Source organism: Capra hircus, chromosome 21 (assembly GCF_001704415.2).
Source record: "Capra hircus breed San Clemente chromosome 21, ASM170441v1, whole genome shotgun sequence".
NCBI lineage: Eukaryota > Metazoa > Chordata > Mammalia > Artiodactyla > Bovidae > Capra > Capra hircus.
The window spans coordinates 65,063,361-65,089,637 of NC_030828.1; the positions used below are offsets into that span (position 1 = coordinate 65,063,361).

Consider the following 26,277-nt stretch of genomic DNA (forward strand, 5'->3'; position numbering starts at 1 on the left):
GGCCCCGTCCTTGCTCTGTGACCCCCAAGCTCTGAAGCCCCTTGAGCAAGCCCCTCGACGACCCTGCAGTGTTCAGTCCTGTCCCTGACAGCAGTCTGCACTAGCTACTCTTTCTGCCCTCCTTCCCCCTAGGCACACAGTAGGGCTGTCAGCATTAGGAGGGGAGGCCTGGGGGTGGGATCTGAGAGGTGGGCTGCCCCTCAACCTGGGAACCTGGGGGGTATTTTCTCTTCTCCCTTCGCAGGAGGCTGGCAGGTTGGATGGCGGCTTTCTCCAGGAAGGGAGTAGATGCCTGGCCCAGGATCGAATCAAAAGGTCTGAAAAATGATTGCTTTTTATCCCCTGATTGGTACATGTGAACAATATGTAAACGTGTAGAGTCCTCAGGATGGATCTAACCTGAGCTCTTTGTCCTGCAGCTGTGGCTCACTGCCCCCGGCGGGCAGTGAGTCAGTGGGCTCCCAAGGCCAAGGAGAGGCCTAGCCCTGGCCCGCCAGGATGGCAGCCCCACCCAGGGGAGTGTGAGGCTCTTCTAGGCTGACCTCAAAGACACCTCTCTCCCCAGGTACGTATGCCCCGCTCTGCCATACAGACAGCCTCTTTGGAGGGGTAAGGCCCTCAAAGGCTGGGGGTGGTGGTTGGGGTTACACAACCTTACAATGGTAGTCTAATTTAAAAATCCAAAACAATGCTGTTCCTCTTGACTGTCCCTTACATTACGTGCCCCCCAACCCAGGGTGGTGTTAAAATCTTTCACTATGATTACGAGGAGGGGTGAGGGGGCGTGTTTGATGGGGGTCTGCTCTGGGGGCAGAGAGGGTAGGCTCCTCTGGGTGGAGGCTGGTGGCCTTGGTCAAGGGATTATAATTCCCTTCACTGGCTCCTCTAGGATGGAGACAGCCATCTTCAAGGATCACCTTGATGCTTTTAATGGAGGAAACTAGAGAGTGCCTGGTGCACAGTAGGTGATCAACTGATGCAAAAATGGGTGTCATTTCAGTGTATCTGTCCCCTAACTGTCCCTTTCAAAGCCCTTCTCATTTTTGTAGAATCCAGAGGGACACCTGGAGGGATAAACAGGTCAGCCGTGGGTCCAGAGGCCCTTTCCTTGAGTCAACCCTGTAACTTTTATTGGCCCAGTGGGACTCACGCAGCCTTCTGGAGGAAAGAGCATCTTCACATGGAATTACCCTGGCCCGGAGGCAGACGCAGGTAACCTGGGAACTGTATTTTACTTTTATTTATCATAAGCATCTTTGGTATCTGCAAAAACTATGACAGACATCTCAAAGTATTCACCAGGATCAAACCCCATCCAAAATAAAGTGCCATGTAATAAACAGCAGGGGCTTGTGCGCGGAAAAGGTGATTAAGAGCTGGTCGTGTTGGTGGAGGGTTGGCTAACCTGGGCTCACATTTCTTTTGTGCAGAGTCATGGTTGAAAATAAGTGTCTGCCTGGCAGAGGGGCGAGAATTCTAGAAGGTCCTGCCTGGTCAGCTTAGGGAGGGGAAGACCTTAAGCAGCTAACTGATCAGCTCATCTGTGTGGATGGAGGCCAAGACAAAACCTGACTTTAGATTGATTTGGGCTTCAGGTTGGCCTGGTTTTGTGTTCTTGGGATCTCTGGGCCTTGATGTCTTTATCTGCATAAAGATAAAGGGTCTTCTTAGCTGCGCAGTTAGCTCCATGCCTGCGACAGCTGGAGGGGGCCTGGGGGGCTGGGTCTGAAGCTTAGTATGCAGGCAGAGGTTGGAGTGTCTGAGGGAGGGAGGGGTTCTGATGAGAAGTCAGGGTGTGGCATGCCACCCTGGACACGTGGGGAGCAGCAGGCAAGGACCTGCACCCCATTTTCAGGGAGCGTGTCAGCCACACGCCCTGTAGGTTAGAATTGGGGAAGGGCAACATAAGAGCTGTGGGTTCTGCCTGGGAATCAGCGGCAGAGGACACAGCGAGCCCCCGGGTCTCCGCCAGCAAGCCGCAGGGTTGCCGGAGCATGTGTGCTGCTCCCCTGGGGCTCCTGTGTCCCCTTCGCCCGGGACTGTCTCGTCTCACATTCTCTTGAGTCCTGATTTCCACTTTGCTAAGCTTCGAAAACATGGGCCAGGGCATTAGCTCTTGGGCCTGTTAAAGCTCTTGCGGAGGAAAGGGACTTCTCCCGAATAGGTGCCTTGCAGACACACGCCCTGTGGGTCTGAAGGGATTGGGGCCCATGGGAGGTACAGTTCCAGCCGGTGGGCACACACCTGCTGGCCTCATATCACCTGCTAACCACTCAGAGACCTGGGGCATTCCTGCTTTAGAGCAGAAGATTTCAAAAAAAGAGTGATCTGGGGGGCAGGATAAATCCTTCGTGTCTGCAGAAGTGATGTGTGTGTGGGGGAATCTACCCGCTCCCCATCCATCAGCCAAAATGTGCTTCCTTTTGTACTTGTAAACGAAAAAAAAGAAGCTAAAAGCTAACAAACCCCCACAAACAAGTCAAAACAAAAAAACCCACACACAAAATGCTTATTTTAATTATGCAAGAAATGCATTGATAATTAATATACCTATTACTGAAAATCAAACACTGTGGATAAAAGCTAAAACCATCATCAACTCCTCTCTCCTCCCCAACTTCCCACCTCCCCACCAACCACCACCATTTTAAGTGCTGTTATCTGAGTCAGGTGTCTGGTTTCAGATTTTTTTTTTCTGTGCATTTGCATAGATATCTAAATAGACCCCCCTCCAATATATGATTCTGTTTATTTTCTATGTAAGCTATATCACAATGTACATTTCTTTTTGCACAGCTTGTTTCTCTTCACTCAAGATCCTGCTTGGAGATCATAAAAAAACACCATTCCTTATTACAACACCTTAGTAGCCTGTAATCTGAACACATACTGGAGTTGGGTTAACCATCTCGGTGCTGTCACGAAAGCCCCAGGGTTCTTACCCCATGGTGGGGGGTGGGGGTGGTGCTGGCTTGTGGAAGCAGGTGTTAAGTAATTGCTAAGGTCTGGATTTGAGGAGTGGGCTCACGAGTGTTTATGTCGTTATTACAAATGAATATATGAATGCATATAGTAGAAAAAGAAAAGCAGGCCATGCCTGGATCTGTGATGAAAAAGTGTGTATGAACAAAGGATCATGATTAATCCAGTTCTGCACAAAATACTAAGGTCCATTAAAGACAATAGGTCTCGGCTGTTTCATTCTTTTTAAGAGCTGTTTAATATTCCGGGGTGTGTTTGCACCATTGTTTATTAGAGCCTCCTTTATTGTTGAAAACCCCAGCTGTAAGTCTGCCGGGGGAGGCGAGTGTGTGCATATAGACGCTTTGGTCAAAGTCCTAGTCATCGGGCGGGTCACTGGTTCATGTTGTGCTTGTTATATGATTTAAGAAAATAAATAAGAAAGACAGATAAAATAAAAGTGGTCCTGGCATAGATAAATGAGGAGAGCGTGTCATGAACCGAGGTTTTAATTAATAGGATTCTGCTGAACTGATGCCAGCTAAAAAAGATCTAAGCTGTCCCGTTTTTGTTTTTTAGTTGTGTTATTGCTAACGACCCTGCAATGAGCATTCTTGTAGCTGAATATGTAAACACATCCCCAACTGTGCTTTTACCCCGGCTTCTTAGAGGTGGGATAGCTAGATTAAATGGTTTACAGCGAAGTTTATTTTCACTGAGTGATCTTTCTAAAATGCCATTTTGACCTTGTCACTGTCTTGCTTTAAATCCTCCATCTGACTTCCCGGAGCTTCTGGGATGTGGTCCAAGAACCTTAGCCTGGCATGTTAAGACCCTTCAGGGTCTGGCTGGAGGCTCCCCAGCCCTGTGCCCCCTCCCCATGTGTGCATATGAACACACACACACACACACACACGTATACGTGCACATACGTGTGCTAAACGCACTACGGCCCCCACCAGCTGCCTTGTTCTCTTTGTGTGCCCTGCCTTTTACCCTTTGGGGCTCCAGCCAGCTTCGCCTTGGCCCTTAAGACCAGGCTTGAAATATTTCCTTGGTGAGCCCAAATTTAGAGGCACGTCTTCCCCCCGACCCCAACACCTCATTTAAAATTTCAGCAAAGTATGGTCTGTGAAATTCTGACATGCCTGACTTGTTTGCCTTGTCCAGAAGAACGGTTTGCATTTTTCTAGAATTTGTGAAACTGGCCACATGTTAATTACCCTTTTTCCCTTGACCCTTTTCAGTGACCTCGGCTCCCGTGTTGCCTAGATCTGACCTCCCCTAGTTGAAAACCGCCTCGTGTTCCCCTGGGCCGAGGGGCAGCTTCAGAGGACTGGCTGAGTGCTCTGCGGCACTGGGTGAGTCCTCAGAATGCCGTCTTACTGCAGACACATACCCGGGGGGGCGGGCTGGCTTCCCCTAAACTGCTCTGTCCCACCCTCCTGAGTGCAAATGCCAGGCTCCCCGAGGCCCTGGGAACCCTGAGTCCTGGGGTGCAGGGGTCGGGCGCTTCACATCTGAGGGTTGGAGTGGCAGCGATGTGTTTTGGGAGGATAATTACACCCTGGAAACGGTTCCTTGTGCCTTTTGTGACCTGCTCCTTGCCAGAGAGAAACGGGCTCTGGAACATGAGACGGAGGAACGACAGCTGGGTTGAGGGTGACAGCTGGTGTGATGGGGACGTGCTGGGGAGAGGACCGGGCTAAGAGTGGTGCTTGGGATATGTCACGTTCTAGAAAGAGTACTGGCTTCCAGGTGTAGAGGGGCCGTGAGGCCATGCCTGCTTCGCCCTGGGGTGGGGGCAGAGGCCTTCGCCTGCTTGTCGGGAGGAGCAGAAGCACCAGGGCATTCCGGGCTTTGTTCCCCTCTCTTTCCCTGGGGTGGGGGTGGGAGGGAGCCCCCCATCAGGGCAGCCATCTTGAGCACACACGTGGCTCCAGGGCCACACACAGAGCTGTGTGTCTTTGGCAAATCCCCAAGGATTTTTGGGCCTCAGTTTCCTGATGTCACAGGAGGAATGCTAATCCACCCCCAGAATGCCGAGGGGTCGAGCGGGACAGTCACACAACTAAATCACCCTCTGCAGCAGCCTCCACGCTGTTTGCAGCAGAAACCAACAGCCTTTCCATCTCATCCTGTCCCAAGTGCTTAACCTCCCTCCAGAGGCACAGGCGGCTCCTTTTCAGGGCAGGGAGACCCACAGGGGCCAACGGAGCTGAGAGGGCAAGTGCCGGGCGGGGAGCAGCCCGTTCCCCTCTCCCTGGCGCGGACACCCCCAGGGGAGATTCAGGGCCTTTCCTCAAGCCCTGCAGGGGGCCAAAAGGGGCTGCCCCCACTGGTCTTAATTGGGTTCTCCTAAAAAGTTTGGCCACCATTTATTCTTTTTTTTATAAATACATATAAAACATCGGACTGCTCTTCAGGCAGATTTTTTAGACTTGTATTTTATAGACTTTGGCAAGAGCGGTTCACAAGGAGCAGTGGTTACAGTCTCCAGAGGTTAATAATTCCTGGAAAAACTTCTGGCTAAACCTGACTTCTCCTAAATTTCACAGAAACGGCTCCCTGGGCCGGGCCCAGCCTAAATGAGGTTTCTGTGCCTCGGTGCAGCCTCACCTAGTTGGAAGCATGGCTGGCCTTTGACACAAAAGTGAACTTCCTCAGCCACAGAGCACAAAGACCCCTCTCTCCTAAATTTTCGGTGTATTCACTCCAGAGCCTGGGCTTGGGCTGACCCACGTCTTGTGCTGCTTCTCGCGCTGTTAGGGGAGCCGTCTGTGCCTCTAGCGTGCAGCCCCTTGCATCCCCAACACCCTTGTGTCCAGGCAAGGGTGCCAGGCTGTGTCTGTGTGAGGGGCAAGACGAACTGTTAGTGGGAGGCCCCCTCCCCTCCGCAGTCAAGCTGACCCGCCGGGGCCCAGAGGTGGGCTGCCCTGCAGCCCCTGCCCCATTAGAGATTTGGGGAGGTGACTTTTCTCATCGATACCAAAGCTATTCAAAGAATTCTTTGGGGCTCTCCCCATCAGAAGCCTTTCTTTGCAAAATTTTCTAAGTGCGTGATTTCTTCTGCCGCACCCCGCTTCCCCCCTCCCCCCTGCACCTCCATGCGATGCCGCAGAGGCGGTGACGCACTTGTAAATACTTAACCAAACATTTTCGCAGCGACAGTTTCAGAGCCATCTTTTAATTGATTAAAACAACAGCAAACAACCGCAAAGCCCCCCCGCCCCAACACTCTTCCCCTGAGGCTCTGAGAAAGCAAACAGTTCCTCCCAGGGCTGCTCCCAGCGCCTGAGCAGTGTGGTGGGGCAGTCTGTCTGTCTGTCTGCGGAGCCAGCCCGCACTCCACCTGCAACACGCTGCTGCCCCCCCACGGCGGGTCCGAGCAGCTGTCGGGACCCCGAGGCCGACAGATACAGCCCGCCCGGCAGATCGGGCTGTCAGGAGGGGGACAGTGAGGCAGTAGTGGCAAGGGGCTCGCCCTGGGGTCTCTGGGTGCCTTGGCCCTCCCCGAATCTTTTCTGCCTGCCCATGAGAGGTGCATCCCTACCCACAAGAGAGACTGAGGGCAGCCTGGTCATTTCGGACAAGGACCCCAGGCTGGCCCCTCAGCCAGCCTGACAAACACACACACACTCACACACACTCACACACACTCACACACACTCACACACACTCAGTGCCTGCACCGGGAACAAAGACAAGAAAACTCCTTTAGAAACTGCAGAACAGAGCCTCGTCTAGCGGGGTCCCCTGATAAAGGCCCCGTCCACCCAGAGTTCCTGGGAACCGAGCCCCCATGAATGGGCCTAAAGGGCCAGCGCCTGACACACAGCCCGGGCCGCACTCATCAACATGCAGGCCCCTCGCCCCCATTGCCAGGCGAGGGGGCTTTCACTAGTCCTCAGCGCATCCAAGTCACGGTCCAGCAGCCGGCCGAATCCGGGGCTGCGGCCCAGTCTCCAGAAAAGGGTTCTGCTTTTCCCATGACCAGGCCAGCCCCTCAACTCAACAGACAAAACCGCCACCCGCTCTTCCCTCGCTGCCTCTGTCCCCCCCACCCCAGAAAGGCTTCCCCCACCCTCTGCTCCAGCCTGTTGCCTCAGAGAGGACCCAGGCCAGCGTCTCTGGGCCTGGGAGCCGGGGCGAAACCTTGACCACTCCAGGTGGCCCAGCCCATGAGATGGGGGTTTGGCTGCAGGACAGCCCCCCACCCTCCCCCCTTCCCCGCGCCGGCCCGCACTCACCCCCATTCTCCGCTCCTCTCCCTCACTGCCTCACCGAGACAGAAGCGCTCCACCGGCTCCACCGGCATCTCGGTGCCTCTGCCATTGAGCGCAGGGCTAGGGACCTGGGAACGCGTCAGCATCCTTGCTGTGACCCCAGCCCGCCTCCGCCGCGGCCAGCCCCGCGCGGGACTTCGCGCTGCAGGAGCTTCTCGAAGGCCTAGACGTGCGCGGGCTGCCAGCCTGGGCAGGGAGCCGTGCGGCAGCCTCCCGGCCAAGTACCGGCCTGCCTCTCTCTGCTCGGATGCCTCCCGTAACAGGGAGCTCCCTCTCTCCCCGAGCAGCCCGCTCGGGGCTCGCACACCGAGCTGCTTCGCGGAGCCCTCCCCGCTTTCTGCATCTGCCTCCGCGGCTCCGACGCAGCCCCCTCGCCCCCTCTGCCCTCGGCTCTTTGCAGGCGGCAGGCTCCTTCCCGGGGCTCTCCAGAGCGAGCCCCCCGTCCACGGTGGGATCAGGCGAGGGGTTCCCCAGCCCCGTCCGATCTCGGCCGTCGACACCTGTCCCGGGGCGCGTCTGCCCCGGCCCGCCCGCCCGCATCCGGGACGGAGCCCTTTGCCCTGCTGTTCTACAGAGAGCCCAGGGGAGGGCGCGGGTCTCCCCTCCCGGGTCCAGCTGCTCGGGAGCTATCTGTTAAGCGGCTTCCGAGCCCTCTTGTTTTTTTATGGCCCCTCTGCTAGTTGCTAGGGAGAACGCTCTCTATGCAACCCCCCTGCCTTTTCCGCAGGAGCCGCCGGCAGCCGGGCCGGCCCTGGTCAGCCCACAGCGGCGGCGACAGCGGCGGCAGGCGCCCGCGGCGGGGCTGGGGGCTCCCTGGCTGCGCTTCCCGGCTCTCTAACTGGGAGACCACGCGATTCCTCTTACTTTTCAGAGCCTCGGGTTTTCCTCTGTGAAACGGAGATGAGAGGGGCTTCCGCACCGGCTCAGGGGGAGGCTAAATGAGATAAGTGCAGCCCAGCACTCACTAGACAGCTCATCAGGGCTGCTAGGGTAGACCATGGGGCTCAGGGAGCGACGCACGCACGCATGTAACAAGTGTCGCAGCAAAGAATACCGCCCGGCCTTCGGAGGCCCTGCTCCGAATACAGACAGGGACTTCACAGGGCAGAGACCCCTCTGTGGGCTCCAGCAGCACAAATTAACTCAGCCAGAGGAGGCCTGTGGGCCTGTGAGCTCACAGTAGATGCTTAGAGTAGGCCACAAAAAAGATGGGCAAGCCCACACCTGCCTTTAATATGGCAAGCATTGGCACTGTTTACAGATAGCACGACGGGCCCCCCGGGGTAAGGCGAAAGGAACATTTTTCTTGGCTGCTCCCTAGAAGGACTAGCTTAGACAAAGGGCGGGGGTGTCTGGGAAGAGAAGCCCAGTGGAGTCCAAGCATCCCACAAACTGTGGGGTGCAGCCATCCTTCCGGGCACTCAATTCTCCAAACCACTGCAGGGCACCTACCTTCCCGGGCCCAGATTTGGCTGGAAGGCTGGACACAGAGCAGTGCCAATCGGCTGGCTTCTTGTCCTCCAAGCTCAGTCTAGTGGGGGAAAGAGAAGGGAGTCAGTCACTGTTAATCAAGTGATGCAACTGACATCATGGAGCCCTGTCTTCTAGGAGACAAGCCCCGAGCTGGGCTGTCTGTCTAGAACTCAGTCCCAGCAGGAACTCTCTTGAGCACCAGCCTCAAAATTCCCCATTGGCCTGATGGAGAAACTGAGGCAGGAAAAGATGAAGTCCCATACTCACCGACTCTCAAGCTGGTGTGAGGGCCAGCTAGGCTGGAACCTCAGTCTGTCCGAGACTCCCCACCACACCCTGCTGCTGGAGAGAGCTCAGCGAGGCTGTGCTGAGTGCTGGGGGTTGTGGGTGGGCAGGGGACGAAGTGAGTAGTTATAAGCACCTCCCAGCAGTGGGTGCTTGAGATCCCAGCTCCTCTGTGGCCCAATCCGTTTGAAGGGCAGATTCCAAATTAGGTGGTAGCACCTATTGGCAGAGGCTTATAAAAGTGGCATTATTAACCTGACGTAGAGGGGGCCCTGCCCACGTCAAGCAGATTGCAGATCAAGGGGGCTGGGTCTTGTTTGCGTGGATGGGGAGTTAGAGGGAGGGGCGGGAGAGCATCCAGGGGGCCCACTAGGGGCAGCTTCCTGGGCAGGACTAGCTGTGGCGTGGATGAAGGCTTGATGGCTGAGGGCCGAGAGAGGGAGTCCCCTCCCCCAGGCAAATGCCCAGCCTAGAGCCCACTCTCAAGGGCAGAGACCCCAGCCCCTTTCTCTGACACAGACGAGGTCGGAGGCCCACCCTGCCCCTCAGTTTCCCCATCATCTCTGTCGGAGAGCCCCTGTTCTCATGCCGTCCCTCCAGCCCCCACCCCGGCCACAGTGCACATCCCCGGACACCTGTCTGCTCCTCTGAGCAGTATTCAAAACAGGAGACTTCCATGTCCGGGAGGGAGGGAGCCACGGGCAGTGCTGTGGACAGGAGGAAGGAGAGGGGAACTGCGCCCCCCACTCAGAGAGGCGGCTCTGCAGCTGGGCAGGAGTTGGGTCACTTGAGATTTGTGCCAACTCACGGTGCAGTGGAATCAAGACAGTCTGAGTTCTTCAGACACCAGCCGAGCGTCTGTGGCGCCCCCAAGTGCCACAAGGGGGCTGCCTGGGCCACATTTTTGAGCCCGGAAAGTGAGGAGGGGGAGGCAGACCCGTGGGGACCGGGGCCCTGTTTGGTCTTTTTTGTTTGGCTTCTGCGGAGGCGGCGATTCTGATTTTTCTTGCCAGCCCCAGATACCTGCATGCGCGGTGCATGCCAGGGGGATGGGGGCAGCCAGGGAGGGGCGGCTCACCCTACCTTGGGGGTGACTGCAGGCTGCGCCCCGCCCTCACCGAGAAAGGACCACGCTGCAATGCAGCAGGGGAGGGTCCCGGGAGCTGGGAGCTGGTCCGATGGCTGGCTTTCCAAAGTGGGGAAGGAAGGCTGAGGGAGGGAGCATTTGCAGGCGGGGCAGAGGATGCTCAGGCGCCCAGGAAGCAGACTGCAGTCTGGCAGCTGCAGGAGGGCCAGAGAGGGGAGAGGCGGGAGGGGGGCAAGGGGGGGCAGGGGTGAGGGGCCCAGGGGTCTGGGAAGCTTGGTGTGGACCTGGGCTCGGGCGTCAGTGAGTTTCCAGTGATGTCACTGGCCGGAAACAGGAGGGCTGGGGTGGGGAACAGAGGGGCTGGTGATGGTGGGGCCAGCTTGGCACACAGCTGGAGGGCCAAAGCCACCTCCGCTTGTCCCCCAAAGAGCCAAACAAGGAAAGAAAAAGGAAAAGAAGTTAGACAAGCTCGATAGCTGAATCCTGTCTGAGGTGGTCCCAGGGAAGGAGTCAGCAGGTGACCAGGTCTGCCGTGGAGAAGGGGGGCTCCAGCAGGCCCTTTAGGAGTCAGAAGAGGGTACACGGTACTAGGAGGACCTGGGGGTGGGCAGACGGGGCTGGGGAGGGGCAGGAGTGCCTAGGAAAGGGACCAGATGGCCCTGGGCGTCCGGTGGAGAATGGGGAGGTCTGAGGGATATAGCAGTGACTGGGAGGGGTACGTAGGAGGGTCTGGGAGGTAGGGAACTGGGGTAGCAGGTAGGTGTCTCGCTCTGCACCCTTGTGCTTTTTCTCCTTAACCTCCCCACCTTAGAATGGCTTGCTTTCACCCATCCAGGCCCCTCTCTTGTCCCCTTTCCACTTTGAGGCTTTTTTTTTTTCTTTTTGCCTGTGAGTCAGCCCCCTACGGCCCTCCAGGAAGGAGTCAGCTCAGACCCTGGACCCCTTTGCTCTTTTGTGGCTTTGCATCTCCTACTTCCTTGGCTCCTGCACTTTAAGATATTGTTTATTATTATTATCTTCATTTCATGACTACTGCGCACTATTTTCACATGTTTATTTTAAAAACCTTTGATTACGATTACTTTCCAACAACATAAAAGTGGAGAAAATGGTAACCTGTTTTCATCACAATTTGCCGTGGTCCTACTGCTGCAGGCCAACAACTCCCAGCCCCTCTCCTTCCATCCAGACTCCATCCTGCCCTTCCACTACTCCCACTTGCCCCCAGACTCCTGAAGCAAATTCAGACACCATACCTTTTCCTCCAGCATTTGTCAGTATGCATCTCTAACAAAGAAGGACTCTTTTCTGTTTTGCAAACATAACCACAAGGCCATTATCACAGTTAAAAAATTAACAGCATTTTCTTAATGTCATCCAATAGCTATTCGGCATTCAAATAGCCCCAACTGACTCATAAATTTCTTTTACACTCGGCTTGTTCAAATCAATGTCCAAATTCTTTCCTGCACTTTCAAGGGGGGCACCGGGATTGTAGGAAGTAAGTGCAGCTACAAATCCAGGGGTTTGCATAGCTACTTTCCCCTTAAGTGAGTAACCCAACCTCAGGAAGCTTCAGTTTTCTCACTGAAAGTGAAGCAAATTCTGGGTCTCCGCTGGGCTAATTGAGAGGATTTGAGATACTGCATATGAAGCCCCCAGCCCTGTATTTAATACATAGCAGACATACTAGCTAACAGTGGCTGCTAGAGTTATCCTCTACCCAGCCCCCCCGGAAACTTCTAAAGAGAGGCTGGGGTAGGCAAATCAGAGTTGGCAATCATCCACAAAACAAAAGGCTCCTGGCAGTCCAGACCCTCTGAGTGATGAGGAAAGTACGTGCACTAAATCCCAACAGAGCAGCCTACAGTCAGGGAGGCTGGGACCTCCCAGCTGGCTTGCAACTCAGTTGTCCTACAGCCGACAGCAGCTGCTGCAACGTGGGACCCACTCAGGACCCCACAGGTTGCCAGCCCACTAGGTGGCACTCTCTGCTGTGTGTCCAGGAGGGACCCCCACCTTCACTTGCCCTGGCCACCGCCCAGTTCCAGGTGCCACAGGGGGTTGCACGCCACAGAAACATTGCAGATAATTCCTAGAAAACATCGTGCAAGATACAGTGGCTTTCTTCCCTCGTAAATCCTAGCCCCATTGTAGACACAGTGGGAAGGAAGGTTTTAGGGTCCTTTGCTCAGGCCAGTTGCTGGTGTGTCCATGCGCTCTTTAAATCGTTGCCCTAGCTACGTCTGATGTTCCTTTATGTCACAGATGAGAGGACTTGGAGAGGTTGTGACTTGTCCGAGACTGGCTAGGAAGCAGGACCCAGGATCCCGACCCAGGTCTGTCGGAAGGATGGATGCATCAAGATAAAGCAGTGGAGGGGTGGCTGGCCGGCTGATGAAGGCTGTTGATTTGAGGGAGTGAATTAAGGTGCAGAGGGCGGATGGATGGATAAATGGGGGAACAGTCAGTTTCTCACCAACACAAAGGGCTCACTCGATCTGTGAAGAGAGGTCTCCTCTGAGTGGAGCTTGCTGGGAAAGCTCCTGCCTTCTGTTCTGCCTCTGAGCACAGTCGCTGTCTCGGGGGCTCCGGGCAACGGGTGGGTTGCCAGGTGGTGGGGACCTAGTCCCAGAGGTGGTGCTCGAGCTGCTCAGTTGCAGCCCTGCCTCTCCTGGATGACCGAGCCCTGAGCCCAACCCCATGCTCAACATAGTCTTCAGTCATCAGAGTGGCCCTCCACCGCAGCAGCTATCATCCTCAGTCAAGACAGAAGGAAGTGGAGGTTCGAAGCGGCCCATGTCTTGCCCCACAGCATGTGGGGGCAATTGCAGAGCTAGGATTTGATCCCTTGTCTGCTCTTCCACCAAACCCATACTCTCTTCCTGTTTCCTTTTCTCTCTGACCATGCCTGGAAAAAATCTGTACTCCTTGGGGTTCACCCATGTCACACTCAGCTTCCTGGCCTGTCAGGGAGCCAAACTTCTGTCTCCCAGACCTAAAATTTATTTCTCAGGCAACTCCTTCTCTGGTTGATCTCACTTTTAATTATCGCACATATAGGGGTCAAACTTCTCATTGACACCCTGCAGTGCAGTTGTCCAAGTAAGCTCCGATTATGACTGAATGCTCAGGGAAGCAGACGTAGACTCTAGAGGCAGAAGGGGTGCAAGGCAAGGAGAGAGGGAAGCAGCCAGGGGGCTGAAGGGGCAATCAGTGGTACCCCTGGAGACCTGGCTTAAATCCAGCAGTTGTGTTTTGATAATCTGCTTAGGGGCTAAGTCCTGTTACACACACCCCACATGCTCAGATTTCAATCCCAGCCCTGCCATTGATGAGTTTTGTGAGTTCGGACAAAGTGTTTAACCTCTGTGCCTCAGTTTCCGCATTTGTAGTCTGGAAATACCAGTAGTGTTCGTACTTTTTTAATGGGTGCTTGAAGATGAAATGAGTCAAACACTTAAAGTGCTTTGAGCAATGTTTCCCATATGGTGAGGATGCAATAAACATTTCATTATAATTAAAATTGCAGTTGTTATTGCTGTTTTCCATGAGATGGCATTTAGTATGTCTGACTGGTAATCTTTATCCATACTTTACAGGCAGCTGAATAGGTACCCATAGAGGTGTGTGAGCCTTTGCCTTTGGAGAGGGCAGTCAGTGAAACAGAAAAATGAATATGCGTTGACGATTTCATTTGTAGTTATGTACACAAGAGTTATATGTACCCAATGGACATGATCCATCTGACGAAAGTTTAAGCCTTGGAATAGGTGAAGCTGCCCTGCAGGAATTTTCTTGGGGGTCTTGAGAGTTTTAGAGAGATTGGATGGGAACTGAGAAGAAGCTGAGTAGGTGAAGGGCAAGATGAAGAAATAACGTTGTCTTGGTTCAGCTTCCTGGCTTCTAGAAGCAGTGGGCAAGTTTCCCATGTGTACTCTCACCAAACTTCTTTCACTATGTGTTTTTTTGGGGGGGTGGGAGGTGCAGGGGGGCCTAGAAAATAGCCACATTAGACTTGTTTCTTGTTTGGTCTTTTGAGGTTGGCCAATTGGCACAAAGAATGGTTCCAGTTGAGTCTCACACCATGTGAGACATGAGGGTGGGTGACCTCCTCCCATTCCTGGGCAGAACATTTGCAACTTAAGCCTAGGTGGCGTGTGGCTGCGTGTGGGGTGGCACCAGAGGGAGCGAATGCATTTGGATGCCCTAACAACCATGTGGTAGGTTTAGCATCTCTGCTGACTTGCTAGGCCATGCTGGGCATATTTTCTCAGGATGACCTGATCCTGGAATCCATGCAAGTTCCGTGGGAACTGTCAACCACTGCCATCTCCCTCCAAGAAGGTTCGCTTATTTGTCCAGGACTCTTAGTCCATCCTGGAGATGCCTGTGTGGCAGGGGAGGTGAACCCTCCTGTAGGACTGCACGTACATTCACACATTCACTTTGTGGGCTGACAGTTGGATAGCAGAGAGCAAGAGCTACTGCAAAAACGAGGCAGTGGGGTTCCATGATTAAGGCGGGCTGAGGCCAGACTCACCACCCTGGCTGCCAGTGTCTTCCTAGCTGTGTGACCACCTGTAAGTCACTTAACTTCTCCGAGGCTCTGTTTCCTCGTGTGTTAAATGGGACTAATCATGCCTTTGCTCAGATATCACCTTCTCAGTGAGACATTCTCCTCCTTGGTGTTTTCTTCTTTCTTTTGGCCATGCTATGTGGCTTGTGGGATCTTAGTTCCCTCACCAGGGATTGAACATGGATCCCCAGCAGTGGAAGCATGGAGTCCTAACTACTGGACCTCCAGGGAATTCCCTCTTGTTTTCTCTCATTCTTTTCCCTGCTTCCTGTACACCCCTGCAGTTCTTATCAACATCTTAGAAACTGCATGTTGTACTTATTTTGAATATTATCTGTTCCTGTCTCCACCTGCAAGGATGTTAGCTCTCAGATTTTGTCTGTTTCATTCATTGCTGTCTTCCCTGGCCTGTATCTGGCACCAAGCACATGCGCAAAACATTTTTTGGGGAAATAAGAAAGATGCTGTTGAATTGTTCTCATCCCAGAGCATTGTCAATGACTGCAAAGTAGGCAGCATGGTGCCTGGTGGAGAGTGTCCATCCAGTAAATGTTGGCTCACTGCGATGATCATGTCTCACTCACAGGACCGTTGTGAAGATCCGATGGGACATTGGACGCCAAGGCATGCTGCGGACACTACACTCCAGGGCAGGAGGTACAGCGTTAACGGTCCTCTGTCTCTTCGAGGAAACTTGCACTTGAACTTTATGCTTTTCATTTTCACACCCTCTGGGAGGGAGGGAAGCCCAGGAGATCACTGACCCCTGAGGTTCAGCAAAGGGAGCGCCCAGTGCTCCGAGATGGGGTCAAGGCAGAGGCAGGAGCCTGGGTCAGGATCCCCAGCTACGGGTCTTCCCATGACTTCCTTATGTAGGTCCCCACGTGGGTATGTTTGTGTGTATATATTATATCATATGCACAACTGCATATGTTTTAACATATGAACATATTAGAATATGTTTTAACTTGTCATTGTATTTTTTATTTTTCATGCCTCAGAGTTGCTCTGGGGCCAGCATGTTGGGCTCCCACCAGGCCAGTCTGGGAGGGCAGGAAGGAAGCTTGCTGTATCTTGTCACTAAGGTCATGGTTTTTTGGTTTCTGGGAAACAATGCTACCATCAAGAATCTCAGGGCATGGACTCCCCAGAAGGCAGGCCCATTTCATGAAATGAATTTTAGTTTTACAAAGCGCATCCCTTAGTTGGATTTCTGTTTTCCAGGGCACTTGTTTAAGCTTTGATGCCGGGTCCAAAAAAGAACAGATCCCAACAATTTCCGGCCCGAGGCCCATCCTTTCGGAAACCCTCGGCTTGGCCTGAGCATCGAGATCACTCGTTTCTCTAATCAGATCGGGGGTGTTGGACCCGAGGGGTGGGCGATGTGGGGGCGGGGAGGGGCAGGGTGAGTGCAGGGTGGGAGCTTGCGGAAAGGTCTGTGGTCCCACGCATCCCCGCACTGGACCCTCACGGGTGTCGCTGTCCACAGTCGACCGGTCGCACGAGTCTGGGGCACAAGGCAGAGAAGCCAGGTCACGTCTCTGCAGTTACACCGCTCTCGAGTGCCTGCTGGGGTGGAACCTGGTCTGTCTGTCTGTCTAGCACCACAGCTGCTGCAGACGGAAGAAAGATGTGGGGGAGGGGCTCAGCGCTGGGGAGGGGAGGGATGGGTTCCCCAGCTGACTTTGGCATGCAGAGAATAGCTGATGCTGCTTAGGGACTGCTGCTGTGACTGCGAGTGGGGAAAACGGGCATAGAGAGAGTGGTCAGTTCACTTTCCCGAGGTGGCCCAGCTAGCCAAGACTGGAGGCTGAGTGTGGAGACAGGCAGTGTGGCAGGCATATGTGCTTCAGCCCCTGGGCCACACTGCCTCGTGACTGCGAGCACAGATAAAGAGCTTCTGGTCCTTTTACCCACCCCTTGATGGGTGTGCTCGGAAGTCCATCGTGTGTATTTAATTCTCCCCCTTGACACAGGCCCTGCAGAGGCCCAGCCAGCCACTGAACTGTGGAAAATACTTTTTAAGAATACATATGTGGTAAAATTTTACGTGTGTAAAAGGGGAAGGGGAGAGGACACAGGGGATGTGGGGGTCCTTGTTTAAAGTAGAGGGCAGCAGGGAACTAAGAGGGGAGGCGCTGAAGGTGGGGACCCTGCATGGTTACTGCACTGCTTTGCGTAGTCAGTAAAGTACGAGGGGCATCGGGAGGAGAGGGGTCATGAACCAAGGACTGTGGTTAATTCTTCACAATCGAGGGATGTGAAAAAGAGATCAGAGTGGTTTGTGGTCCTTCATTCTATTATTTAAAAAAAAATCAAAGAATAAAGAAATAATGGCCTTGAGTAGCACAGTTGTGAAAATGGGTCTGCAGAAAAGGCGATGATTAACCCAGGTCTGCTAACCTGGCATTAACACACAAAAAGGTCTGGGCTGTTTTCTTCTTTTTCGTGGGGGTTTGCATTGCATAGCATGAGCACACTGGGGTTTGTGCACCAGAAGAGATCTTGGCTGCGGGAAGGGAAGTGTAGACAGATAAAAGCAGGCACTAGTGAGTGTTTGCTACATAGTTATTGTACAAATGAATAAATGCAGAAATCGAATTAAAGAGAGCCAAGCAAGCACCACTGATGACCGTGCTTTCAAACAAGCGTTCTGACTAATTCAGTTCTACCCAACAGTAGTTATTAAAAATAACAAAGCAAATACCCAGTAAGTTTTAGGACTGTTGGGACTGTGGGTAGGAGGTGTGTCTACAGGGAGCTAGAATAGTCACCGGTCTTGGGCTGAACGGTGGCTTCAGGTGTTTTTGATATATTACTCGGAGTGAATTAGATGAGTAAATAAAATACACGCCAGGATGAGAGCCAAGAGTGGGCCACCAAAGATCACGTTTTATGGATTTTGGCTAAAGATTAATCCATTTCGATACTATTGTGGACTATTTAAAACAGCAATACAGAAACTCTGACCTCTGTAGATCAGAAGCACTGGTCTGTAAGGACTAATCGATATTTTTGTTGTGGATTAGTGCTGAGTTCATGTGTGCTTGTATTTCAAAAAACTAAGTGAAAACAAGAACAACGACAGCCAGGAAACAAGGATGGGAATATGTCTGGAGTCAAAGTTCATTAGTATCACAGTTCAGCCTAGCTGAGTCATTAGGAAGAAGATCAGGGCTGGTTCTTCTGTAAGGAAGAAGAATAGAGACGGATGTTTGTCGCAGTCACTGTGCTTGTTTTTGATTAGGGTGGTGAATTCAGGCACATTTATTGTAATAAATACAATTATTAGATGGAAAATATGTACGATGAGAGCCATATTGGGCCAGTGATGAGAATGTGTGAGGAACTGAAGATGGTGATTAATTCTGTGCTGCTCACCCGATGACTGTCAGAGAAGATCTGGGTTGTTTCACCGTTTCGAATATCTGCCTTGTGTTCCACAGCGTGGAGGCCCCAGAGTGGGTCTGATGACACTGTTGATGAAGACCTTGGCTGTGACCTCTGTGGGAAATGAGCCATGGACCAGCCAATGTAAGTGATGGTTAGTGGTGGTGTTTTGTGGTTGGGTGGTTGGTTGATGGGTGCCTATGCGCTGTTGAACATGAATGGGCACAAATAAAATCAAAGATGGCCAAGCACAGACCAGTGATGAGACACTGTCCTGAACTCAGGATGAGGACTCTCATTTGGCCTGTCACTGAATTAAAAAATGATATAACTGGGCTGTTCTCTCTGTAAGAAATGAGCAAATAAAAAAAGTAATTATATATGTGGATCATTATGTTGATTTATGTATATATATGTGTGATTATATTACACATTAATAATATATATGTTTATATAAATATAATTGTTACTTTCCCTTAGCCTTGGGATGAATAGTGTGTTCTTATATGTTTATTGATTTATGATAAAGAAATGGGTGTTTATATTAGTAAAATCAAAATTAGTGAAATCATGGACTAAAGAAGATGATATAACATGACCCAAGATTTAGGACTACACAGTTCTGCAAATTTGAAGGAGTTGAAACAAAAATATGCTATTTCATGTATTTTAGAAGCATTCTACTATTATGCACTATGGTTTTAGCAACATTTTCCTCTTGATGAAGTTTAGACTGTTAACTCAGTGAGAGATACACACAGAAATGAAAAGAATTGGTAGCTTATTATATTTTGGGTAAGATTCATGAGTGTCCTTTTATTGTTTGTTTTAAAGGGATACATAAAATTTAAAAGGACAAAGCACAGAGCAGTGAGGATAATGTTTCATAAACTAAGGCTGATTAATTCAATTCTACACAAGTGAGACTCATTAAAAATGATCCAGGCTGTTCATTCTTTTAAAAAGTTGCTTTCTGTTGCATGAAATAGACACAGCATAGTTTATTTAATCATGCAGTTTTTATGAGAATTTTGACTCTTATTTGGGTGATAAGGATAAGGCAAAGAAAATGTAGGTAATAGTTGATGTTCTTAAATCTTCAGCTAGACAGTGGTTTAAGGGTGTTCATAAGTAAGTAAATTAATGAATAGAATGAGAGGGCAAACATGAGTCGCTAATAATATTTAATTATTCCAGAATTAAAATTTTTCTGATTCTGTACATGGGCCTTCCCTGGTGGTTCATGTGGTAAAGACGCTGCTTGCCAATATACGCTAGTTCCATCCCTGAGTTGGGAAGATTCCCTGGAAAAGGAAATGGCAATCCACTCAAATATTCTTGCCTGGGAAGTCCCATGAACAGAGGAACCTAACTAGCTATCATGCATGGGGTTGCAAAAGAGTCAGACAAGACTTAGCAACTAAAACAACAATTCTGTACATCCCAGGTCCATTTAAAGTATGGTTAAGGAGCAGATATTCAGTATCCCTGTTTTTGCACGATGGTGTGTTGGATGTTAATTTCAGTGCTAAAAAAAATACATTTATTTATTTGTTGACCAGATCTACTGAATTTCAGGCAGATTCTTTACCATCTGAGCCATGAGGGAAACCCATGATAAACATATAAGATACAGAATTTCCAAAATGTAGACTGGTGATGAGACCGACCCAAGGATGAACGGATTACAGTGAACTTAGTCCTCTGCTTTTGACATGTTTCATTCCTTTCACCAGCTCTTTCATATTTCATGGTGTGTATGTGCTTGGCTTATTTAAACAGCCCTCCATGGATAAAGATTTAGGCTGTTAACTCACTGAGCAAGGAACACAAACGCAGATGAAAGACAGCCTGGGTGTTCTACCTGTGGAGTCAGAGATTGGATTTATGGATGTTAATTAAAACTCTTTTAGAAATGATCAAAGCCAAGGAGAATCAGCATAGACCAATGATAAAGAATTATGATCAGTCCCATTTAGCTTCATTAGAAACAGTTCTAGCCTATTAGCTACAGGTAAAGAATGTATTTTGTGTCCAATAGAAATTTCTGCGCTGATGGACATGATCTGTAATTTGTTCTGTTCAATATGGTAGCCACCAGCCACATGTGACTAGTGAGCGCTTGAAATGTGGTTAATGAGGATGGAGAACTGAATTTTTAATTTTACTTTATCTTTATTAATTTAAATTTAAATAGTCATATATGGAAAATGGCTACTCTATTAGTTGCATTGGGTGGTTAGTTAATGAGAATTTCTTGAAAATTAGGTATGAATAATTGAATACATAAATTAATAAAAGAGGGTTAATTATGGGCCAGAGATGAAAATGTACTGTGTGAAAAAGATGATAATTAATCCAGTTCTGCATGGCTGAGACTCACTGGCAAAAAAGTCTTTTGTTCATGAAAAATAGACATAGGCTTATTCATTTATTTTATCAACTATTAAGTATACTTTGAATGCATACCCCGAAGTTTATGTGAACATTTCTCTAACATTGAAGGTTTGTGTATTTTGGTAAGAGAGTATCAGGCAGTTATTTTTAAGTTGGTAGGTTGAAGAGTTGTTTTGCAGATACTCATTGTAATAGTATTGTTTATTTAAAAAAAAATGAGTAATAAATAATAGAGACTCCATGTATGATGCAAAGAAGAGAATATGCCGTGTACCAACATTTGTAGTTAACAGGTTAATAGTAACTGTTGTCCATAAATAAAAGGTCTCCTTTACATTTGTTGGTGAGAAACGTGCAGACAGGTGTTACTAATTGTCAGTGTGTAGAGAACTGGACAAGGGCCAAAGAAGAAAGTATATCATGAAGCAAATATTTGTATTAATACCTTTCTCTACAGTTGAAGCTAATTTCATAAAGAGTTTATGGGTAAGAATTGCAAAGATTTAGCCACCTTTTATATCCATGCCTTGTATATATATACATGCATTACTGAGAAATCCCATGGACAGAGGAACCTGGCAGGCATGGGGTTACAGAAGAGTGAGACATGACTGAGGAAACAACAGCAACAAATTGCTGAGATGGATAGACATTATAGTTTTTGTTAGGGTTGATGGTACCTTCGTGGTGACTTCATTGACTATTATAAAAAAACAATACATGAATCAATTCTTAAAAATAAAAGGGAGGAAATGTATGAGTTAGTCATTGTTGCAATAGCACTGCATAACAAGTAGCCCACAATTTCACTGGCTCACAGAATAACAATCATCACAGCAATAGTCGTGTTTATTTCTAACATAGGTGTCTTGCAGCAGCATTTGTGCTCTAGGCTGTGGGTTGACTTCACTTCTTGCCTTCTTATTCAAAGTCCTGAGATGAAGGAGGTGTAGTGTCTGGGTCATGCTTGTCTCATAGTGAAAACCTGAAACTCCAGAGGCCGAGCAAAACCACCTCTGTACCTTTTAAAGCCTCTGCTGGACATTGCACGTATGCTCGGTTGTGTCCGACTGTGCAATCCTGTTGACTGTAGCCGCCAGGCTCCTCTGTCCATGAAATTTTCCTGGCAAGGGTACGGAGCGGGTTGCCATTTCCTTCTCCAGGGGATCTTCCTGACCAATGGCTTGAACACGTGTCTCTTGTGTCCTCTACATTTGTAGGCAGATTCCTTACTAGTTTGCCACCTAGGAATACAATGCTATAAATATATCCATAGGTTTGTTCTCTATTATCTGTTTCTGTTTTTCATATACATTTACTCATATCATTCCTTATTTCCACACATAAGTTTTATCATACAGGTTCTGTCTTTCTCTGCCTGACATATTTCACTAAGCATGCTATCCTTTAAGTTCATCTGCATGGCTTTAAATGGCAGAAATTCATTCTTTTTTTATGACTGAGTAGTGGGGCTTCCCTGATAGCTCACTTGTGAAAGAATCTGCGTGCAATACAGGAGACCCCAGTTCAATTCCTGGTTCGGGAAGGTATGCTGGAGAAGGGATAGGCTACCCACTCCAGTATTCTGGCCTGGAGAATTCCATGGATGGTATAATCCGTGGGGGTCACAAAGAGTCAGACACGACTAAGCAACTTTCACTTTCAATATACCATTATATATACACACACATATAAAATATACATATGTCTATGTGTATATATATATCCATTTGTCTGTTACTGGAGACTTGGATTGCTTCTGTATCTTGGCTATTATAAATAGGACTGCTATGAACATTGGGGTGCAACTATCTTTTTGAATTAATATTTTCATTTTTTACCAGATATATCCTAGGACTTGAATTGTTGGATAATATGGTAGCTTTATTTTTAGTTTTTAAAGGAAGCTCCATACTGTTTTCCACCGAGGCTGTACCAGCTTGCATTCCTTTCATATCCTCTCTAACATTTGTTTTTTGTAGACTTTTTGATAATAGCCATTCTGACAAGTGATGCCTCATTCTTGTTTTGGTTTGCTTTTCTCTGATAGCAATATGAACATCTTTTCATAAACCTGTCAGCCATATGTATGTTTTCTTTGGAAACTTGGAACTTGGAATGAACTTGGAAACTCAAATCTTTGGTCTATTTTTGGGGGGTTGTGTGTTTTTATGATATCGAGTTCTGTGAGCTTTGATTTACTCTTGTCAATTATCTTTCGAACAATAGACATAGGATTATACTAATTCATAACTAATCAAATTAAATAATAGACAGATAAATACATAAAAAGAATCAAGAATGAATACTGGTGAAATGTGCAGGGAAACTTTTAGATACACTTGACGTTGCTTTTCTTTCAATTTTATTTATTTGTTTATTGGCTGTGCTCAAGGTTTGTGGGGTCTTAGTTCTCTGACCAGCGATTGAACCCATGGGCTCTTTGGTGAAAGTTCATAGCCTTAATCACTGGACCACTAGGGAAGTCCCAGAGTAGCCCAACTTTGAATGACTGAGGTCCACTGAAAGACAAGATAAAGGAAGATGCTTCATTCATTTTACAGCTGTTTCTATTTCACTTTATTTATTTGTTTTACCGTGGTCGATTTACACATTCTGCTGGGAATAAAGATTTAGACTTTTAATCTGCTGAGACTACTGAGTTGGAAAATTGTTAGTGAAGTAAAATAAGGTGTTCCTGGATTGTTTTGTTGCACATTTAAAGTCCAAACAAATTCAAGAAGCATTAAAGAACCAAGAATTGCCTTTATGAGTGTGGATTTGCATGAAATCCCACAGTGAGGTCCCTTATAGATACAGTGTTTTAGTTCTGAGAGAAATGAGCAAAACCCAAGAGTTAGTAATGTTCTTAAAGTCTTGCTTTATGGTTATTGAAGGATATTGACTCATTATTAATCAATGAATCAATGAATTAATAAATGTATAAATGAAAGAAGAATGACCCAGGCCTAGATCACTGATGAGTACTCTGAGGTGTCCAAACCAAGGATTTTGACTAACCCCTAGAGCGCTGAGGTTTTTAGCAACAAACCTGATTTACAGCTTTGGTAGGATACGAGATTGTCACTGAAGTTAGGAATACAGGCTTTGATAGATCTTAGGTGTAGATCCTTTTATTAATGAATCAGTAATGAGTAAATAAATAAACATTATTTAATGAAGACAAAGAGATAGAGTGAGATAACCACCAATCATGAGAGTGCATAATGAGATATCAATTATTCTTGAAACATTTCTGTAAAGTTGAATTCCAATGAATAAAGGGGCCAGGGTGTTTAACATGTTGATAAAGAGCCTATGGGCAGCTCTATGTAAGAGTCAGTGTTGTTCTGGGTTGGTGGTTGTTAATTTTATTAAGAAAGGGGAAAAATGGAAATACAATAATTGATCACAGAACTACCTAACTAAAGAAGATCAAGCATGGGCCAATATTAAGAATTCATGATATGAGAAGAGATCGTTTTTAGTCAGATTGTCTCAACCAATATCATTTTTGAAAAATACGTTTAGTTGTTGTTCTTTGGGTGTTGAGCTTATGGGCAGATGTTCGTGTTATTTTGGACTCTTTCCTGGGGTATGTAGGTGATATTATCGTTAGCTAATGAAGGAGTGAGTGAGTGAAAGTCACTCAGTCGTGTCCGACTGTTTGCAACCCCATGGACTATACAGTCCATAGAATTCTCCAGGCCAGAATACTGGAGTGGGTAGCCTATCCCTTCTCCAGCAGGTCTTCCCGACCTAGGAATCAAACCGTGATCTCCTGCATTGCAGGCAGATTCTTTACCAACTGATCTATCAGGGAAGCCCCAGTGAAGGAAGAGGTTATTTAAAAGAGGGCAGACATAGACCAATGAGGATATTGTATCATTAAAAATCATATATTAATCTAACTGTACTCTTCTGATGTCATATAAATAAAAGGGGATTGGGCTATGCCCACTTTAGGTAAAGAACTGTAGAGACAGTTCTCTATATAAATGTGTATCTAAAAACACTACAATAGTGTTTTAGACCACTTTGCATTGTTTTGGAAAAAAAATGGACAAATTATTCTACGACTAAACAAATAAAAAATAAATATATGAATGAAGTCATAAAGTAAGGTCAAACATGGTGAGAGACAATATGAAGAAAGAATGATGTAAATTTACCTCACTCATAAAGATGGTCATGTAGGCTCTTAACTGTGTGGGTAGGGTTTGATAGAAAGAATTAGGAACAGACATAGTTCTTAATTATTATACTAGAATATAGACGGAGCAGTTGTCTTCATTTTGTACATTAATAATTTAAAAAATAAAAAGAGAGCTCTTCTTGGGATAACTGAATGTGATTAGAAGGAGATTTTATGATAGATTTGTTTCAGCAAGACTAAGGTCTCTTAAAATAATCTACACTGTATCTTCTGTTTTCTAAAACCCTTGTTTTTACTCCACAGATTCAACACACCTAACCTGGTTTATTCATTACCAGTGCTGACGATCTTGTCTGTCACTTCTGTGGATAGAAAGCAAAGGGACTCATGTAAGTAACAACGTTTGTGTTCTTGGTTTGAAGGTAATTCATGTGGTCCATGGCACTGTTTCAAAGGAATGAGTGGCTACTGCAGACAAAGTCAGAGGAAGCCACCTGTGGACCACTGCTGAGACTGTGTCAGGAACCATGGATTAAGAGCGATCTCTGTTAGTGCAACAGAGAGCCGTTAAAAACAAAGTTCGAAGGTTTCGCCTTCATTTTTGCAGTTGCTTCATATTCCATTTTATTTTTGTACCACATTGTAGGAGTATTTCTCAGTTGATGACAGTCTAGGTTGTTAAATCCTGGAGGAGGGAGCGCCTAGCAAGAGAGAAACTATCGTCAGTCCTCTAGTTGTGGGGTAAGATAGTAAGTTCATTGTACTACTTCTAAAATATGAAGAAATTACATGAAAGCTGAGCAAGTAGAGAGTAGTAAACCACATGGGAAGGGTATGAAGCACGGTTATTGATTAATCTATATTGAAACATTTGAGATTCAATGAAAAATAGACCTCATTTGTTAACTGTGCAAAATAAATAGTTGTAAACAGCTCTCTGCAATATTCAAAGATCTTGCTCTTGGGTTTTTGTGATTCATAGAACTCAATTTTTTAAAAACATCAATGAAACCATGAATGAAATGATAAATAATGTGCATAAACAATCCATAAACAATTATAAGTAATAAATAAAGAGTATTGAAGTAAATAAAAAAAAGAGTATTGAGCTTGGATCGGTGATGAGAGTTCTGGGGTATATGAATCAAGAATTTTGAATAAACCCTAACTCAGGTCTGGAGAAGGCAATGGCAATCCACTCCAGTGTTCTTGCCTGGTGAATCCCAGGGACGGGGGAGCCTGGTGGGCTGCCGTCTATGGGGTCGCACAGAGTCGGACACGACTGAAGTGACTTAGCAGCAGCAGCAGGTCCATTAGAAAAAGAGTTGGTTTTTTCCCTTTTAGGGGATAGAGTTTAGGGCAAATTGGCGGTCTGTTCTCGGGTCTTAGTGGTTCCTGATTATGGGGTTTATTGATGTAAATGAATCAGGGAACGCATGAATGAATAAATAAATGTGGGAGTGAATGAAGACAGAAAGGGTCACACGTGCGTATCCATGTTGGCATTCAAAGTTGGTGGGAGGATGATATAGTCACATATTTCTGTGGGTAATTAGCCTGGTGGCCATTGTTAGCATTTTTGGTATTCAAGTATACAGTGTGTAGATTCTCAGGTAATTGAGATAATATGATTTATCTTGAATGATTATTTTATTATTTTATT

At 48.1% G+C, this 26,277-nt stretch overlaps 1 long non-coding RNA gene across 3 annotated transcripts; it reads left to right on the forward strand.

Annotated features, from left to right (window-relative positions):
* LOC108638533 lies at positions 62–25,796 on the forward strand. Of its 3 annotated transcripts, XR_001919934.1 has the most exons (7): positions 62–565; positions 1,050–1,212; positions 4,209–4,322; positions 15,258–15,328; positions 18,118–18,205; positions 24,918–25,003; positions 25,261–25,796. It is a non-coding gene; the product is annotated as an uncharacterized LOC108638533 (long non-coding RNA). The 3 variants fall into 3 exon arrangements; XR_001919933.1 differs by having other exon boundaries at positions 24,918–25,796; XR_001919935.1 differs by lacking the exon at positions 4,209–4,322 and having other exon boundaries at positions 24,918–25,796.